At 52.8% G+C, this 20,323-nt stretch overlaps 1 long non-coding RNA gene across 2 annotated transcripts; it reads left to right on the top strand.

Moving 5' to 3' along the window:
- Positions 1–15,886: 15,886 nt before the first annotated feature.
- LOC118723304 lies at positions 15,887–17,618 on the top strand. Of its 2 annotated transcripts, XR_004989216.2 has the most exons (3): positions 15,887–16,131; positions 16,552–16,671; positions 17,427–17,618. It is a non-coding gene; the product is annotated as an uncharacterized LOC118723304 (long non-coding RNA). The 2 variants fall into 2 exon arrangements; XR_006742291.1 differs by lacking the exon at positions 16,552–16,671.
- The last annotated feature ends 2,705 nt before the right edge of the window (positions 17,619–20,323 follow it).

Raw genomic sequence — 20,323 nt, 5'->3', positions numbered from 1 at the left:
TGCATTCCTGGTTGCTGTCCTGGAGGCAAACAGCCGGGGTGCGGAGGCCGCCCGTCCCATCACAAACCCCCTTTCATGATGCCCAACAAGGCTGCCTCAGAGCCCGGGCGCGGCTGTGCAAACACGCACATCTGGGCTGCTGGCTGGGGCTGCGCAGCGGAACTCCCCCACAGCTGGCCGGCTGCTCCTGACCTTCTGGACAAAGGAAGCTTTAGCTTCCCCCCAGGGAACTCGGGGCTCCGGAGGGTACAGCCCTTACCCAACCCTCCACGGGGACAACGTCTGGCTGCCGCCAGCCGCTTTCCTCAGGGCTGGCTCTCTGACGCTGACAGCATTTCCTGCCGAGGGCATGCCCCTGTCCTCCCTCGCTCAGGCAGCACCCAGCCAGACACGGGGAAGCAGAACAAAGGCTGCGGGCAGAGAGGGACTTGGGTTGTGGGCACAGAAGCCTCTGAGCTGCCGTCGCTGAAGTCTAACCCCCATCCTCACGGAGCTGATAGCTTCAGGGAGGAGAAAGTCACAGATGAAATGATCACAAGAAACAATTGTGAACGGCAACAAACGCTTACACAGTGTTTTTCAGATTCAGGTACTGTTGGTACTTTTTTTTTTGGTGCTTTACATATTTTGACTCATTTTATCCTTATAACAACCCTATGAGGAAGATACTGTTATTTTTCCCATTTTACAGATTAGGCAATTGAGCCACTGAGAGGTTAAGTAACTTGCCCAAGGGCACACAGCTACCGTGTTTTCCCGAAAATAAGACATCCTCCGAAAATAAGACTTACTTACAGGTTTCCTTCTGAGTGAAATATAAGGCATCCCCCAAAAATAAGGCCCCCTTAGGCTATACATGAGAGATTTGGTCCACTGATTCTGAAAGAAGTGGAATCACAAGAAATTCACCAGGAAATTCAGTAATTGGATTGTCATGATGATGTTCCAGAAGATGATGACATGATTGTCATTGAATAAATGAGTAAATTCTTGATACTGTAGGATTCACAGTTTGTGTTGACAACTACCGTAATACCGTACTGTATACAGGTAATAAATTTCCTTTATTTTCATTTAACAATAAATGCGTACCATATTCTTCTTCATGGAAAAATAAGACATCCCCTGAAAATAAGACCTAGCACATCTTTGGGAGCAAAAATTAATACAAGACACTGTCTTATTTTCGAGGAAACAGGGTAGTAAGTGGAAGAGCCAGAATTTGAACTCCAGTACTATGCATTCTTCTTCTCCTTCTCCTTCTCCCCCTCCTCCTCCTCCTTCTTCTCTTTCTCTTCTTTCCTTTCCTCTCCTCCCCTCATCCCCTTTCCCCCCTTCCTCCTCCCCTTCCTTCCCACTCCTCCTCTTTCTTCAATACTCACTCAAGGATATATTTACTGTTTTTAGACTGAGAGGAAGGCAGAGAGTGAGAGGGAGAGAGAGAAACATCAATGTGAGACAGAAGCATTGATAGATTGCCTCTTGCACATGCCCTGACTGGGGACTGAACCCACAATCCAGGTATGTGCCCTGATAGGGAATCGAACCCGTGACCCTTCCATGTGTGGGAAGATGCTCAACCAACGGAGCCACACCAGCCAGGGCAGTGTGCATTCTTAGCAATGATGCATATTTACAAAGCACTTAAGGGCAGTAGCGGGGAGTTGGGTGAGGAGTGGGGATGTCACTAGGAGGGGAAATAGGATGTGAGCTTAGGGAAGGTCACTTTGGCTGCTGGGTAGAGGCCTCACATAGAGAGATGATGGCAGTGTGGCCTCTGTTAGGGCAGGGCAGTGGATGGGTTTGGGCGAACAGTGGTTCCTGGCAACTGAGTAAGTGTTGGGGACTCACCCTGTGTTTGGGGGTGAGTCAGTTTGGCCCGAGGCACCCTCTTCACCTGCCAGGCAGGACCACCTTGCTTCTGCCTCCGAGAGGGGGTGGCTTGTGGGACATGTTTTGGGGCGTCCATCACTCTTGTGCTCCAGCTGCAGGGAGCATCCCTGAGGGCCCAGGGGGAGAGAGGGTCAGTGGGATCGTGGAGGGAGCCCTGAATTGGCACCAAACATGATTTAAATCCTGGCTTTCCCTCCGACAAGCTGTGAGATTGGGAAAATCACATCTCAGAACCTTAATTTCTTCTGAAATAGGGGAAATGATGCCTCCCTCGCAGGGCCATATAAGACAGTGACGGGGAGGACTGGGTAGGCCTGGACACTGGTCTCTAAGATGTCAGGTGATGCTGGACATGCCTGCTGCCCGGGGCCTCCAGCTCCTGCTCTGGGCTGTGAGCCCTCATGGGAGGTAGACCAACTGGGCAGGTGGAGAGCAGGCTTCCGGAGTGAACTGTTAGCACCTGGAATGAGCTGGCCAGAAAGGCATCTCTTGTTCATTCCAGGCCTTTCATCGAACAAAGGTTTAACTGAACATCTACTAAGTGCCAGACCCTGTGCAGGGGGTGCAGTATAGTGATGAAACAAGGTCTGCAGAGTCCCCCTGAAGCTCACTGTCCAATGGGGGTCGTGGTTATGGTACCAAGTAAAACAGATCAACCAAGAGGGTTGCAGCAGGTGTGCACGGAGACAAAGCCCGGTGATGTAAGCGTGACGGGGGAGGGGCTCCGTTGGATGGATGGCCGGGGCGATCAGGGGAGGCCCCCCTAAGATGGCGCCAGGTGAGCTGAGGCCTGGCTGATGGGAAGAAGCCAGCCTAGAGAAGCCGAGGGACCGCTGGCCGGCGGCGGTGCCTAGTGGGAAGGGAGGAGTGGGGAGCGGAGGCATCGAGAGGGAGGGGAAAGGCCAGCTCTTGGGCTTTGCCGGCCCTTTCAAGGAGAGTGAACTTTACTCTAAGAGCGATGGGAAGCCTTTGAAAGGATTAGAGTCCGGGCATGGCATAATCCGATGCACCGGTTTAAAAGGTTACGTCAGTCGCCGTGCAGAGAATGGACTGAATGGAGAAAAGAATCCTGATGGCTGTCCATCTCCGGCTCCCACGTCTGCCCTGGTTCCCCCCGCCTCCCTGGGGACCACCTTATCAGCGCAGGCATTGCCTGTTCTCCACACGCCCCTATCCATCTTCTCGGCCAGAGCACCCCCCCCCCCCCCCCCGCCCCCCAGATGGGCCATGGCCTCCAGAGAGCGCTCAGACCCCTGAGGTGGAGGCCTTGCTGGCTGACCCAGGCTGATGGGCTGGAAGTCTGCAGGTGGGAATCCAAGTGCAGGGACAGTGGGCGTGGGCCTGGGTGCCCTGCCTGCTTCCCCCCCGCCACGCAGGGCAGGCCCCCCCGCCCCCACCCCACATGGGGCTTTTGAATTAAAAAGTCTTAACTTTTTCTTTTAAATGGCAGCTCTGTGTACTGTACATGGTAATTAATACATTAGCATTTATGCAAAATACCATCACAGCCGGGCTGGTATGTCAGCTGCCTTCCTGAGCTGCAAAAATGTGAGCGCCCCGAGGTACCTCAGACAGGCTCCCGCCCCTAGCAGAAGCTCCGTTTGACCTGTGTAGTTCACGAACGTGTCTCAGGGAGTGTGTCTGCATGTGTGTATGTACTGGCGTGTACCCAGCCAGTGTATGTGCTTCATCTTGTGAGGGTCTGTGGGTATGCATATGTGTCTTTGTGAGTACGTGCACATGTGCTGCCTATGTTCATATGAGTACGTGCCTGTGCCTGTGTGTATCTCTGTGTTAGTCTGGGTATGACTGCGGTTTTATATGTGTGCATCTCTGAACATGTGTGTGTGCACATTTCTGCACGCATATGTGCATGTCTCTGGATCTTTATATGACTGGCTTGTGGGTATGAATATATGTGTCTGTGCATGTCTGTATGCACTTATGTATGTATGCCTGGGCACATGTTTGTGTGTGTGGTGTGCATCCATGTGGGTTATGCATGCACATGTGCACAAATATGTAAGTTCATGTTCATATGTGTACATCTGTGGATGCTCACCTGTGTCTATGTGTGAGCCATTAGGTGCACTATGGGGTCTGCTAATTGTTATGTGCATGAGTGTGTCAGTGGGATGATGTGTGTTTCTGTGTGTTTGGATACACTCATGTTCATTCCTGTAGATGTTGGTGTGTGTGTGTGTGTGTGTGTGTGTGTGTGTTGTATGACATACTTGCTAGAGTGGTTCTGAAATGAAGCTAACGCAGTGGGAAGGACAGCCCACTGGAAACAGTGTCATCTGGGTTCAAACCTGCCGCCACCCTTTTCTAGCTCTGCGACCTTGGACAGTCTCTCTACCTATCTGCACCTCAGTTTCCCCCGGGGGCTGATGAAACCCGCCTTTCCTATAACAGCGATAACCAATATTCACTGGGCATGGGACGCCCTGCAGTTGAAGAGCTCACAGTGCAGTGGGAAAGCTGAACCCACGGGCAGGCAGTGGCCAAGGTCAGCAGGGCGAGCACAGGGGCTCAGGGACCGTGGCTTGGCTCCGAGTGGCTGACGGGTTTGGAGGAGTCAGGGACTGACTCCAAGATGATCTGAGGGGCGATCGCTGAGCAGAATCTTGGAGGATGAGCAGGATGGTTACCCAGATGAAGGAGCTGAGAAGAGTGAGCAGCAGAGGGGATACAGACATGGAGCCGTGAAACCGCGTGGCCCGTTCACGGTGGCTGGAGCCCAGGCTCGGGTTGCAGGGAGTGGGGCTGGAGCAGATCACGTTCGTGTATATTGAGGGTGATAGGGAGCCAGTGAAGGCCTTTTAGAAGAAGAGGGTCAGGGTCAGAGCAGAGACCTTCTGCCTTCTGCAGGGAGGACGGACTAGAGAGGGAGGAGGGACAGAGGTTGTATTACAAAAGACCTTGAGTGTCAGGCTGAGGAGCATAGAGTTGTTTCCCCCCATAAGCAATGTGGAGCCACCAAAGGCTTTTAAGCAGAGGAATAGCTAGTGAGCTTTGTGTTTTATAGAAATCACTGTGGGTACTGAGACTAGACTCTGAGGGAGGCAGGGCTAAGGACAGAGACCAGCAGTGGGGCCTCTTATGGCTTAGTTTGGGGTCATGACCGTGCTGCCGCACCCCTTAGATGTACTTTAAGGAATGAGCACCTAGGCTTTTTGCATTAGGGCAGGCACAGAGCAGGTACGGGACCCTGGGTCAACCCTGAGCCCTGCCAAACCTTGCCCTGTGACCTTGGCTTGGCCAAGTCAATTAGCTTCTTGGCTTGGCCAAGTCAATTAGCTTCTAGGGCTCTAGGTGGTGTTTGGGTAAGGAGAACCAAGGGGGTGACCCAGGAAAAAAAGGGGGGGTGTTGGGAAGGACCTTGTGTTATTCACCTCTTTGGGGGAGAGTCCCCTCAGGGCACGGGAGGGCCAGGAAGGGGGGCAGCCACCTCCGTCCTTCCCTCTGGTTGACAGGAGGGTGAGTTCGAGGACACGGACGAGCTCATGTATTTTCATGCCGTGGCCCCACAGTCCCAGCTCACGGCGGCTGGGAGGCTGCTCTGGGGCGGGCTGACCGCGCCCGCAAGCAGACACTCCACTATTGTTCAAAATGGAATCGGTCCCAGGAAGCCTGGAGCCTGTGGAAACTGCTATGAATTTTGCAAAACAGCTCTGAGGCGGTAAAGCATATCAGAAGACTCAGAGACGGAAATCCCTATTTAGAAGCTCCACTCTGGACAGGCATGAGGTGCCTGCAGAAAGGATGGGAGCGAGGCTCAGCCCTAAATGCCCTTCCCGGTAGCCTGTGTGTGTGTGTGGGGAGGGGTCCCTCCCCAGCCCCTGCAGAGGGGAGACAGCCCACCCCCGGGATCAGCTTCTGTCCATTCACCTGGCCTCAGGTTGACTCCCTAACAGGACACCCCTTCCTTTCCCAGTATATCTATACTTTTTTTTTTTCCTTTTGAAAGCAGCTTCATCATTTTGTAAAAAAGGATACATATGCTCATTGCAACAATTTCAGACAAGATGGAAAAGTTCAAAGAAAAATGTAAAAATCACCTCAGATTTCACCACCCAGAGATAACCACATAGCATTTTGGTGAGCGGCCTCCCAGACTTCTCTCTGTGCATAAATACACACAAATAGATTCCATGTATGCAATTCTACCCCGAGCGAGATCAGACAGCACATGCTGTTCTGTCACCTGTTTCTTCCCCACTCAGCAATATGTCACGGACATCCTTCATGTCAATACATATAGATCCATCTTGTGGTTGTAATGCCTGCGTTATATGTATGGCTAAACCGCACTCGACTCACCCAGGCTCCAGCTGATGGCCATACATGTTTTCCCAATGGTTTTGCTCTTATGAACATCCCTGCAGTCAACGTCAATGTGTATATATATATATATATATATATATATATATATATATATATATATTTGTGCATTTCATTCATTCATTCATTCATTCATTTATTCATTCATGCTATAAATGTTTATGGAGTGTGTGCTACATACAGTCTAGTGCCAGGTTGGGGATAGAAATGATGAATAAAACAATACGGTCGGTCCCTGCTTTTACAGGGTTTACAATGTAGTGGGAAGACAGGACACTCAGCCTCTGCCAGCAGGCCAGACAGTAACTTTTGCAATGGGCTTACGTCTCAAGGATTTACAGAAATAACTCTCCAGTTCACAGGTGAAAGGTACCCACAGGACGAAGGAAATGGACAGGCTATGCCGGAGCAAGAGCAGGTAACTTAGGCATGGGAGGGAGGAGATGACATTCAGGGTGACAGATGAGTGTACGGGAGGCAAGATTAGGGGAAGGAGGGGGCAGGAATGGGTGGGTACAGAGGGGAGCAAAAGAGGATTTCATGAAGAAGGAGAGTCGTTTCAATCGTGAACACACAGGAAATCCCTAAAAATGAAATTGTTGGGTCACAGGGTGAGCAGAATGTGCATCCAGTCTCACTTTGTCAGCTGCTCTTCACAAAGGTTTTACGAATTTACAGTCCCATCTAGGGTTTGTGGGGGGATGTCATGGAGACTAGGGTTAAGCATAACACAGGAAGCTGGCTGGCCTCTGCTGTTGCCGTCATTATTACAATTATCTTTGCCAATCTAGTCAAGAACAGTGATATCTCGTTTTTGTTTTTAACCAATGTGTCTTCTTTTGAGTTTGCAGGAAACTGAGCTGGTGAGGGGAAATGAACTGTCTTTCTTAAGTCACCTCTGTCAGACACCTTCCTGTGCCCCTTGGAAATGTCTAGGTCTTTGTCCCAGAAAAGCCCTGGGACGTCCAGGCACCTCCGATCCCATGTGGCCCTGGCTTTCCCGAGGCAGGCGCCCATCAGAGGGGAGGGTGTCCTGAAACCTAGGTAGGATGGGTGCCATGCCCGCGGGGAGGTGACCCGCAGAGAGGCGGAGGCCCTGCAGGCAGAACCCACATGCCAGGAGGAGTGCTTGGAGATCCCAGGTGCTCCTGGGTGATAGGAATGCAGCGGTATGAATATTAACAGCACGGCCATTAATATTAATGACAATAATAAACAAGTGCGAGGGTTATTTTGAGAGAGGGCTGCGGCTCCAGCTGTTGCCTCCCTTCTTTTTAAGAAGCTCCCGAGGTTCTCTGCCATCCTCTCCCTGGACCTGGTGCCAGACTCAGTGCCATCCTCACGAGTTCTGCCCTGGCAGGGACAGAGCCAAGGGCACCTCGGGCACGTTGGGTTGTAGGAGAACCCATGCAGGAATCCAGCCCATGCAAGGTGCTCGGTGAGCGGATCGGGGTTGTGTAGGGGCAGCCAGCTGTGAAGACTCCACGGCTGACCCTCCTGGGCATCAGGCCCAGCGTGGACATCCCAAGAGAAGCCCGGGCAGGGGGCTTGCAAGGGGCCCGGTCTCTTGCAAAGGTGGCTGAAGGAATTACCCCGCTAAAGTGGTCATGAATTATAGAAAGGAAGAGGGGGGTTGGGGGGGAGAGGAAGGCCCAGGATATCATATGTGTAAATAAGCTGGCGCGGCGGCCAGACATAAAAGCCAGCCACCAAGCTCTCGTGCCCCCAGTGCTCCTTCTCTGCGACCCTCTCGTGCCAAGTACACGGCGAGCCGCTGGCAGCCTCCTTCTCCAAAGGATTTGTTAATAAGTCAATGACGGAACATCTAAAGGGGAAAAATATTTCTCTTTATAGTAGGAGATAATTGTCCCAGGGAAAAAAAAAAAAAAAAACAACAAACCTTTAATTACAACTCACATGGAGCAAGCTTGATTTGTGGGCCGAGCCCAAATGCTGAGGAGCTGGATGTAAAATATTTGTAATATTTAGGGAACCTAGAGTTTTACATAAAAGTAAACAGCATTGCCTGAAGGCACAATTTCCAGCAACACAATAAAATGTGCAGTGAATTTATGGCGGCCATCCATTAGCTCTTACCAAGGCAACGTCGCCCCTATCTGTCGTCCATCATTATAATAGAGGGTTAATGCACCGAATTTACATAAAAAAGTCATATTGTCTGCATGAATTATTTACACTCGAAGCTGTTTTTACAGCTTGGTTTCAAGCTGGATTCTGGGAGAGATTCTGCCAGTAAATTACTCTGTGGAGACCTGGTTCTATAACTGTGCTCGGAGCCGGCAATGAAAAGAAAGGAAAATGGGCAGGCCCTGGCGGGTCGTTGGTGCTGACGCCTGGCGGGTGGGGGCTGCAGGCGGTGGTGGAGGCGGCTGGACCTGGCTGCAGATGGGGCTCTGTCTCTGGGCCCACGGCGGCTTTACGTTGGCTGCTCAAGCTGCCCAAGCTGGGTAAAGGCGGTTTGGGCCCTCGAACCCACAGCCATCGCTAGAGGTGTCCATGGGCTCTTGGTGGCTGAAGCCAGAGGTCTTTTCAGGGAGCAGGGTCCTTTCAGGGAGAGGAGCTGCTGTGTTTGTGGGAGCAGGGCCTAGCTCGGTAGTGTGAGCATTACCACCTCCTTGTCCCCATTGTACAGATGGGAAGACTGAGACCTCAAGAGGCACCTGTTCAGGAGGCAGGAAGCTCCTTCATCCCAGGGGGGCGTGGGGAATAGTAGACGTAGAGATGCTTCAGATTCAGGGAGAGCAGGGCTGGGATGGGGCATCCTTGGGGAACATACGGAGGGTGCTCATGCCTCCCGGCTCAGCCTTTACGTGTTGTAGGACCCGTTGTGAGTGGAAGGCAGTTTTAGTGGTTGGGTTGGGGTAAGCTGCTTTGTGGCACGGAGTTCTTACCTTCTCTTCCTTTTAAGGTTTGGGGAACCGGGGGTAACGGCTCCCTCTTCCAGGTGACGTGGATTTATGGGAGGCTGGTCATGCAGTGGAAACACACCTGGGTTTTTAATTCCTTGCCAGCCGTGTGGACTTGGGCAAGCCTTCCGGGGGCTCAGCTTCCTCATCTGTAAAATGGGGTTTCTGATCCCTAGTTCTCCAGCCTCCCCTAAACGACGAGAAGCTCAAAGGTGATTGCATGGCTGGGAGGTGTGTGATGTGTTACGAGCAAGGTTCCAGGGGTCGGCAAAGGGAGCCCTGAGATTTGGGTGGATAGAGGGACAGATGGAGAGAGAAGGCTGGACAGTCCGGCATAACACATAAGAGAATCCCAGAGAGAGAGAGCGAAGGAGAGACAAAGAGCAAACACAGAAACAAGAGCAAATACAGAAACAAAAGCAGGGAGGAGAGATGGAGAGGAGAGCAGAGGTGATTGTCACAGAGGGAAGAGAGCTGGGAGAACTCAGGGTGCCCGAGGCTCTGACCTGGAGCCCCGAGGGTGTTTTCCTGGCCAGCGAAGAGGGTGGCAGGGCGGCGTCTGCCCTGGGGCCAGGGCTGCCTCTCGCCCGGCCCCTTTCTCTCCATCCGGGCCCAGGAGTGCCTGGGCTTCCTTCTGGCCCGTGGGTTCCTGCCTTTTCTCCTTCTGCTTTACCATAGCACCAGGAGGCCCCCGCCGATGCCAGCCTGCACCCGCCCCTCCCCCAGCACCTGGGACGGGCATGCGATTGTCGCTGCCGCACTCCCAGGTCTCCCGCTCCTGGAGCAGCCCTAGCAGGTCCCAGGGGCCTGGAGACAACAAATGACTCCCCGCTGACGGGCTGCTGGCTGCCTCCCGCCTGCCAGCCGGTTCCGCTGCACACCACAGATAATCATGTAAGGCCGGGGAGCCCTCCTGCTCGCGCGGGTGTGATTTAAACCTGAACTTTGCTTTGCTTTCATCCCCCGGAGAAGCCAGATTTAGATGATAAATTTCTCTGTCTCTCTGGGAACGTGCACACACGTGTGCACAGACGCACACTTGCACACACACACACATAAAGGCGCTCACACACTGTAAAGTCCCCATGTGTGAATACTTGCACACAAACGTGTCCAGCCCATTTGCAAATCACACATTTGCATCCATTCACATAGGGTCCTTTTGTATGCACACGCATGCCACCCAGAGAGCTCCCGACCACAGGCGGGGCTGGAGGAGAAGGTGGTGGAGACTGGAACAGCTGGGACCTGTGGTGTGCGTGTGTGTGTATGTGTGTGTGTGTGTGTGTGTGTGTGTGCGCGAGAGAGAGGGTGAAGGGACTAGCAGTGCTGATATTGCAAGAGGCTCTTCAAATCTCACCCCACCTTTTCCGGAAGAGGGGAGTGAGGGAACGTGTACGTGTGTGTCTGGTGTGTGTCCCTGTGCATAAGACTGTGTGCTTATCGGAGGGTGTTCACAAGTGAGGGTGTCTTTGTTGGGTGCTGAGGTTGGGGGTCTGTGGACAGGGGAGAGGGTGTGTCTGGTGAGGAACTCAGGACTGGAGCCACGCCCACCCTGTCACTGGCCTGCTGCTGGCCTCGGGGGAGCTGGGGCCTCTCTCTCCTCTCCAGTGCCTTCTGGCCGCGAGGGGCCTGCTGGTTCTGACTCCCTAGACTCTTTGTGATCTGGAGGGTGTGTTTCTCTTAGGTTTGAGTGAGTGGGCTTGTGTGTGTGAGTGTGTATGTGTGTGCGTATGCTGAGTATACTCGTGAGCATGCGTACGCCTAGGCGTGTTGTGTGTGCCTGTGTGTACGTGTGTATGCGCGCGCGTGTACGCCCTTTGAAAGCAGTGAGGAGGACCACGTGCCTGTCTGCGTGGAGTCTAGTGTGAGTGTGTGATGGTGTGTTTTGAAATATTCAGGGGTGTGTTTTGTGCAGTGGAAAAGTCTGTGGTGAGGACAGGAGGCCATCCTTGCTTAAAACCCTCCTCCCTTCTTACTCCTCCTCTGCTTTACTCTCCATTAACCTGGGTCACCATGGAACACACCATATATTTACTGAGAGTGGACTCCCTCCCTGGGCGACACGCATGCCAAGACCTCCCCAGTGGGTGCCTGCCACTGCAGATGGTACTGAAGCCTACATGTATGCTTTCCCTACACGCACATTCACATGGTGGCTTCTCTTTGGCCCACCTGAATTGCCAGCATCACTCTTCGCTGTGGGCCCACTATTAAATAAAATAAGGGTTCCTGGAACACAAGCCCTGCGATACGACCACAATCGTCTGGTAACTGTGGCTCCGGGCAGGGAGTACATACAGTGTGACTCTGCTGGACAAAGCGGGGGCGGGGGGGGGGGGAACGAGGGAGGCTCAAAAAGACATGCATTTAAAATGTATAAGTTGCTTGCTTCTGGAATTTTCCATTTCCTATGTTCAGACCATGGTTGACCATGGATAACTGAAACCGTGGAAAACCAAACCTCAGCTAAGGGGGGACTGCTATTTATTTTATTTATGGTTTCTTTTGCCAGGATGTGAGCGCTGGGAGGGCAGGAATCTGAGCCGTGTTGTTCATGTCTGCATCCCTGCCATTAGGACAATCTCTGGCACCCAGTGGCATTGTGGGTGTTCAATCAATACTGACTGAATGAATGGACAAGTAACTTCATCACCTTCTTTAGGAGTTCCCTTAAGGGTCCCGTCCTTTTTGTGTGAAAAGGCGGCTCCTCATACAATACCCGACGTGGACCAGGTGGAGCTGATCTCACCAGAGTGCAGGAAAAGCAAAGGGGAGAGGGCTGCTTATCTTTCCAGGCCCAGTGTGGACGGAGCGCCGAGGGTGGGAGAACAGATTTGAGGGTGTCAGGAAGGGAGGCGGAGGAGACAGAAGGTTCGACAGCACTTGGAGGAAGAAGGAAACATCGTAATAGCTGGAAGAGGCGGTGGGATCCCGCAATCACTCCCCTGACGTGGTGACATTGATCAGCCTTCCTATCATTATGTCCCAGGCTCGTGGTATTTGGTGGCTCCGGCAGGTCTCTGGGTGTTTGTGACAGGGAGTATCTGACGTACCATGGGGGTGAATGTGAATGGGAAAATGGGCTGTCCCCTACCGGAGCCGCTGGCCATGCACAGGTGGCTGTTGGGCACTCCCAGTGTCCCTTTCTTGATGAAGCCCCAGCCACCCTCCTGAAAATTGCTTCCTGCCTCTTCCCCAGCACTCCGTTCCCCGTCCTATTTTTCCTTTTGTCCCCATCACCCGCCAGGGCACTGAATGGCTCAGTCATTTAAGTTTACTTTGCACTGTTGGCTTTGCAGTTAGAATGGAAGACTCACCAGGGATGGCACCTTTGTTTTGGCCGCGGATGGATCCCACATGCCCAGAAGCAAGCCTGGCACAGAGCGGGAGCTTAATCCATAGCTACCGAGTGCGTGGCTGGGCTTCTGTCTGTGGAGCGAGGGCGTGAGTGGACTTGTGAGTGCTCTTTTTATGAATGGGCTGGGAGCGCGAGTGCTCATGGTGGGGTGACTGTCCAGGCTGTGTTTGGACTGGGGGTGGGGTGGGGTGGGGTGGGGGAAGAGACTGTGTCTGGGAGCAGAGGGAGCTGCTCCAAAGCTCTGTCCTTGGAGGCCCCAGGGGCAGGGCTCTGACACGGGCCTCCGGTTCTGGGCCCCCTGTCTGGGTGTTGTTAAGGTTTGCAAACAGACCCACGGATGGCTTCCTTTGGAATCTCTAAGGATCCTCCCCTTTACTGGCTGCCCCCATGGCGGCCACAGGCCTGAGCCCCGGGCCCTGGCAGCTTCCTGGGTCCACTCCCTCCCTTCTCCGGGGCCAGACCTGGACCCCAGGCTTGAGGGAAGGGTGAGCATTGGTTCTCAGTGGTGGGGCACAGCCATGCTGGGGGCAGGACTCAGCATCTAGATAGTCAGGACACATGATTGGGAGAAAGGGCCTTGGGTGTCCCTGGGCAGGTGGGGATCCTGGCCATGCGGGGCCTAGGAGGCAGCGGGCAGTCCAGAGGCATCAGGGCTCTGCGGCAGGCGACTGGGTCCTGAGGAAGGACAGGGGAGAGGGTCCAGGCTGCCTTGTGCTTAGGCTGCGGGGGAAGCCAGGGCCCAAGAGCTTAGATTGATGCTCATGCGGAGATCAACCCACTGATCCGGGTCTTCAAGGAGCAGTGGGTCTGCGCCTCACCCTCACCTCCTCACCCCCATCTCCACTCTTTATGTGGGCCACCCCATGAGGACAGTAACAGGACCCAAAAGGCACTCAACCAAGTGAACTTCAGTCCAAAAGACAAGTGCAGTAGGGCCCCCGAGAGGCCAACATGTAGGAAATATTGGCTAATGTTGAGAGTCTGCTGTTTAGGGTCAGGCAGAGCTCTGCTTAGCTTTCGAATTTGTCAGCTCTGCGACCTTGGAAAGGCTATTTAACGTTTCTGAATCCCAGTTTCCTCATAGGCAAAATGGAGGTAGTTTTCATTTCATAGTGGGATGGGAAGGCTTAAGCTGTTCTTATTCTTGTTATTATTTTACTTAAGAAACTGCTCAGATCCAGGAAGGGAGATTGCCTTGGATTCACATCATAAAGACCTCAAATTAGTGTGAGGGCCTAGTACGGAGGTGAAATCTGTGACACTCAGAGAAGGCAGTGGTCCCTGGAACCAACCTAAATAGGCAAATCCTCTCAATCTCAACAGCTCAGTGACTGGTGGCTGAAGACTATGAGCTTGTGTGGAGTGGAGCAGAAGCTAGGTATTGAGCACCTACTGTGTGCCAGATCTTAATCTCCTCACCCGTGTGCACTAGATATGATGGTCTCCATTTTGCAGGTGAGCAGCTGACTCTCCGGGAAGTTAAGTGACTTGCCCAAGACCAGTGGTGCTGGGGCCCGGGCCTGGATTTATTCAAGCCTTTCTGTCAGATCACGCTGCCTCCTAAGACACAAGACAGGGTCTCTCATGGTGTCTGAGGACATGATCGTGGCTGTGAGAGCACGAAGAGACCCCCATCTGGCCAAACAACAGCCATGGAATGTGCTTATAAGGGGAACCAGGTCAGTCTGTAAAGGTCTATGGGCTCTGTCTTCTCCCCTGTTCTGACCAATATATACCAAGGATCCAGAAGAAGACATAAGGGGTGCAGGCCTGTAACAGGAGGAGGTGGCAGAACAGAGAAAAGGTCAGATAGCAGAATCAGGACCCAGAAGGATCTCAATGGGCATGTGTGACAAGGTGGCATGATGAAATGTCACAGGGATAGAGGCTGGGGCCCATCTCAACTACAGGAAAGATTGTCGAGAGGAGTAGCAGCTCATAAGAAAGAGATTTAGAAATCATGGGCCATTAGGCTCATTATGAGTCAGCGGGCTACATTAATAGAGGTATGAGGTTTGGGATAAAGGAGGGGACCACCATCCTGACCCCACCTGTTCTCTGCCCTGGGGACTCACTATTGTTCATATTTGAAGGTCAGGTGTGTTTTTCTGTGTGTTTTTCTTTTTTCTTTTTTTTCCCCTTCTTCAGTTTTTCCTCTTTCTTTTTTTTTTTGGGGGGGGGAGGGTTTAGTTCTTAGAGGAACAGAGCTTTTTTAGAGTTTGACCCTTGAGCCCCATCCAGAGCGGCCCTCTGAAATGTCACCTTTGAAACAGAGAGTGAAGTTGCAGATTTTCTGAACTTTTGTTTGAGCAGCAAGTCCTGGACCTGATCTTTATGTCCCACTGCCCTACTTTGGGGGAGAGAAAGTGCTGGTCCCTGAGTGCACTGGACCTGAGAGAGGTCCCGGTCCTCTTGGCCCCGGGCCAGGGGTAGCCGCCCTGTCCAGTTGTCTCCTTCCTGTCTCGGAGCCTTTCTCCTCGTGGTCAGTGGGTTGCCAGGGCCTGGCAGGGCTGCCTCTCCCCTGCTGGAGGCGGGCAGGAACAGAGAGAGCCTTGCGGTTGCTCGCGGTGGGGCTGGATCCCCGCTTGAGCTGGGGTGTCACCTGCCAAGCGGAATCCGGCACAGGAAGCGCCTGGCTCCGAGGCGCACTGTTTAACATGGAGGTTCTGTTCCTCCGAAATGCACTTCTCCTGGCAGCTGCAGCGAAGGGAAGCTGTTGAGCTTCCCTCTCATGCCAGAATCACAGCCACTTTTTCCTGAGAAAGAAACAGGGCTGCAGACAGTTTTACTCATTAAAGACTTCTTTTCCTCTTAAATCTGTTTCTGTAAAAAAAATTTTTTTTTTTTTCATGAACGGAAAAGTAAAACGGATGCTATTGAAATAAACAAGGCATTTGTGATAGGAAGGTTAAAGCAGATTGTTGGGGGTGGGGACGGGAGGTTGGCTATACCCCACGTTTCTGCACACAGGCTGCTCCGTGCCTGGCGAGGGTGGGAGTGAGATTTCAGGACTCTGCTCACCTCCCAGCCCTCAGGAGCTGTCTTCTCCAAGTGTCTTGGGCATTTCACTTGGGAAGGGAACTGGCCCGTATCAAGAGCCTAAGTGCTGGGTGTGGAATATGGATGAGCTATTCATTTTCAAAAATATATATTTTATTGATTTAAAAAATATATTTTATTGATCTTTTACAGAGAGGAAGGGAGAGAGATAGAGAGCTAGAAACATCGATGAGAGAGAAACATCGACCAGCTGCCTCTTGCACACAACCAATGTATATGCCCTTGACCGGAATCGAACCCGGGACCTTTCAGCCCGCAGACCGATGCTCTACCACTGAGCCAAACCGGTTTTGGCAGTGAACTCATTCTTTTAGATAAAGAAAGTTGAGCCTCAAATGGATTTGGGCAACCAGTCAGGGATATTGTAGAGCTGGGATTTGAACCTCCATCTCTCTGACCCCAGATGCCACCCTCTTTTCGCCATACGCTGTTACCCTAAGCGGTTGTGTTTGCGGCTGGGGATGTACAAGGAGGAGGAGCACGGGAAGAAAGAAGATGGAAGAGTGGACATCCTGCCTGGCGAGATAAAACGAGATGCTGACTACTGTGAGTGAACTAAGTCCCAGGGGCTGGGTCTTGATACACACAGGTGGGTGATTGGGGGAGAGTGTGTGGTATTGGATGGGTTTGGTTGGATAATCAGGATGGGCTTCCTGGAGGTGGCAGGTCCTGGCCTTGCAGCAGTGTGAGCACAGGCAGGAAAGGCGAGAGCCGCCGTGGGTGTGAGGAGGTAAGTCAGGGTCGGGTAGCGATGGCCGTAATGAGAATAGAAGTGCTGAAGTGCAAGGAGCGGATCAAGTTGGAGAGCGAGTTGCAAAGACAGAGCCCTGAGCTGGGAGGCCGGTGTCTGGGCCTTGTCCTGCCTCTGCTGTGTGATTGTGGGCAAGCCCCTTGCCCTCTTGGGGCCTGGGATTGTCTGCCCATAAAACGATGGAGCTGCAATGGAGGATCCCCCACGGGAGGGAGGGCCCCATGAAGAGAGAAGGTGACAGCAGAATCTGAAAAGCCTTCTTGGCATGAGAATCATGAAATGCTAAGTGCGAAAAGGAATCATCGGCTGAGCCATCTTCCCTTAGGTCTTAAAGGGTGAGTATTTGTTTTTCAGGCGAAGGGAAGGGAGGTGGGGGAGGGAAGAAAGGGCATTTCCGGCAGAGGGCATAGCGTGAGCAAAGGCGCCAATGGAGGCCGGATGCTTCCTTGGTGGTGTTCACGGGGTGGGGTGGGTGGAGGAGGAGCCTGGCGACCCAACGAGTGAGGGAGAGGGGCCAGACCTTGGAGGACCAGGAGGCTTCAGTCCATCCTCTGGGCCAGGGGAGGCTGTGGAAGGGGTGGGACACACGCAGAGGGATGGTTTTGAAAGATCGCTTTGGCAGTTTCCTTGATGATGGGTTAGACAGGGGCTGGCGGTGGGTCCAGGCAAGGGATGAGAACAGAAAGACCGGTGAGGAAGCTCTGGTGAGAGGGTGACCATCTGAGCGGGGAGCAGAGCGGGTAGGTTGAGGACAGCATCTGCTCCAGAGGAACAGATAGGACTTGGCGATCACTTGGATGAGGGGATGGTCAGGGGGAGGGAGAGCCAGGACTCCCCAAGTTCCTGGCTTGGTGATACTGAGACAGGAGGAGGGATAGGCTTTTTTTTGGGAAAAGATGATGAGCTCAGTAAGGGATTAGGTGAGTTTGAGGGATCAATAGAAGATGCAGGTAATGGCTTTTTCTTGCTTGTGTTCATTCATTCATTCATTGAGTTGTTGTTTATTGAGCACTTACTATGTGCCAGGCGTACGTAGCTGAGTCCACCTTCCTGGAGCATTTCTACCCACTGGCTTTCTTCTGCCCTTCAGGACCTCCCGGGAGGGTACCGTCCTTCAGAAACCAGTGAGCGTGGCTCCCCACTTCACCTCCGGCTCAGGGAACACGGAGCTGTGGAGAGACCGCGGAATCGGGACCATTGTAAAGAGATGGATTTCAGCTCGAGGGCCTCTCTGTACGGCCTCGTTTGTTAAATGGGTTTAATAAAACCTCTCTTGCAGGCAGTGGTGTGCTGGAGTTGGTTTCTACTGGCTTTTTTGTCTTGTTTTTGTATTTAATAGTATGTTCATTTCAGGTGTACAGTACAGAGGCTAGACATTTCCGTAACTCATGAAGGGATTCCGCCGTTACTGGCAAGTCCAGTACCCACCACACATAGTTACTGCAGCCTTATCGGCTGTATTCCCCAGGCTGCTCTCCTACTGGCTTAGAGAACTGACTGAGGGCGTCTCTTCCCGACTCCGTGTCCAGTGACATCCCATTGACAGCCTGCAGCGGACCATGGTGGGAACATTGACACCACAGGAATGGGCAGACGCCGTAAGTCAGAGCTTGCCTTTTCCTCCAGATTGCTGGCTGGTACATGTTTACCAGCAGCCCCCTGCTTACCGGGTGATGGTTAGGTGGATGGATGCTCAGCACCTGGTCCCGGGCACCTACGTAGGCACACGCAGTGGACACGTCATAGCGTGACCACCTTCTGCTTTGACGTTTCCCATGTGCGGAAAAAACGATGGTTTCATTTGCTCAGAGTAACAACTCCCCCTTAATGGGGGGCTGCCCCCTCTCTCATCTCAGGCCACGAGGCTCCAGGGAAAGCTGCCATGCCCCCTCAGCCTCCGCAGCGGGGTGGACTTCGGAGTCTTACGAATCTAGGTTTGCATCTTGGCTCTGCCTCCTGCTCGCGATGTAATAACCCTGGGCGAGTTTTTTTTAATCACTCAGAGCCTCAATTAAGTCACCTGTACGCCGAGGACGGACATGCCTCCCTCATTAAGTTGTTGTGGAGATGAAATGAGGTAATGGGTGTGTGGGTGCATCAGGACCTGGCACGGAGGCCCCAGTTTCAGTGAAAGCTTGACCAACGCTGGCCTCCTCCCCTACAACCTCCAGCGTGGTCCTGGGAGCCGGCTCTGTCGACCGGGCGGGGGGAGGGAGGAATTAGGGCTGCATCCTTGGGAGAGACGCTTCCTGGTGGAACATGTAGGCCGGGAGAGGCCGTGGGCCCCGGGACCCTCCAAATGTATTCCGAGAGCAGCGGAGGGGAACTCCCGGGCCGCGGTTCCCGCTGGCAGGGCCCTCACCTGCCGATCGGCAGATAGGCTGCTCTCCCCTGCGCGGCGGGTGGCTTTCTGGGGCGGCAGGCAGCCCAGGCCGAGCTGATTTACCACCCGGCCCCAAGCAGATTAAATCACCCGGAGTCATTTGAATTTCACCCGGCCTTGTCACACAAATCTTAGAAACTGCAGCCTGGCAAGAAAACTTTGCACTTTTTGGAGGAAGTTTCGGAGCTCTAGAAATGGAGGTGAAGGAGGGGGAAGGAGGGGGTGCCAGGGGCTTCTGCAACTTCAGATCAGGCCTGAGTTGGGGAGTGGAGGAGGAGGAAGGTGTGTGTGTGTGTGTGTGTGTGTGTGTGTGTGAGAGAGAGAGAGAGAGAGAGAGGCAGAGAGAGAGAGAGAGAGAGAGAGAGAGAGAGAGAGAGAGAGAGAGAGAGAGAGAGAGAGAAGAGGCCTCTGGGGCAATGTTATCATGTTGTCTCTGGCTGTGTGGCATAGGGCAAGTCACGTAACCTCTCTGAGTCAGATGATTGTTGTGAAGGTCAGAAGGGCCAGCTTGTATAAAGTGTTTTTGCAGACTTCAATCAGTCCTGTGATTATTCACGGGAAGAAGAGACACACTCTTATGTGAGTCAGTTACAGAAGGTCGTGGTTGCCATGTGTTGAGCAGGGAGTAAGGCCTCTGGAGTTAAATGAGAGGGGGCTCGTTTTCAGAGGTCTGGGGTTTGACTTGGGGCTTAAAGGAAGCCCAGCTCCCTAGAAAGGGAAGCAGAAGAGATTGTAGTGCAATCGGTTGTTGTCAATGCCCCACCCACCTCCATTAGCCAGTGTGTGGCTCTGGAGATGAGTCCTGATTGGCTGAGCCAGTCAAAATAACCTACTCGCTGCTGCCTGGGCTCGCTGGTTGGTTATAAATTAATCAGCACACGTATTCCCCTGGTCATAGGGGTTGGTTTAGGTTGGCCCAATCAGACAAGAGGCTTAGAACTTTTGTCAGAGGCCAAGGAAAGACATCCAATCTCTCTGTCCGTATTCAAATGAGGAGGCACACAGTCATAAATCCTGGCGGTCATTTGGTGACTAGGAACACAAGGCGAGACTACTGTCAACATGGGAGGTGGGAAGAGGCTAGAAAATCACGAAAAATGGCATCCCAGACCTGCTCGAACTGTGCCTGAAGCTCATTGCATCTGGACTACTTAGTTGAGTGAGCTAATGTATCCACTGTTTAAACCAAGTGGGATTTCATTTTGGTATTCCTTGGCAACTAAAAGCTGGAAAAGGGGCCGCTGAAGGGCTCTGTGACAGTGATCTGGGGGGTGGGACCTACGTAGCCGTATGCAGTCGTTAGTGAGGAGAATGCCGTGGCGGGAGTAAAGGGCAGGCAGGGTGTGATGGGCAGGGGCAGCAGGCGGCCACGGGAAATAAGGCTAAAAGGAAGCTTGGAGTTGAATGAGGAAAGGGCTCAGACACAAGTTTAAGAGTTTGCACTTGATTCTGTTGGTAATGGGGAATAAGTAAAGATTGTGAGCAGGGGGAGTGATAGAGCGATGTGAACAGCGGTATTTTGGGAAGATCAACCTCTGAGTGGGATATAGGTTGGATTGGATGGAGAATTTGGGGGCTGAAATGAGAAAAAATATTTACTGATG

The sequence above is a fragment of the Pipistrellus kuhlii genome, unplaced genomic scaffold, assembly GCF_014108245.1.
Source record: "Pipistrellus kuhlii isolate mPipKuh1 unplaced genomic scaffold, mPipKuh1.p scaffold_m20_p_2, whole genome shotgun sequence".
Lineage (NCBI taxonomy): Eukaryota > Metazoa > Chordata > Mammalia > Chiroptera > Vespertilionidae > Pipistrellus > Pipistrellus kuhlii.
The sequence above is the reverse complement of the archived record's forward strand: the minus strand, read 5'-3'. Positions and strand labels throughout refer to the sequence as shown.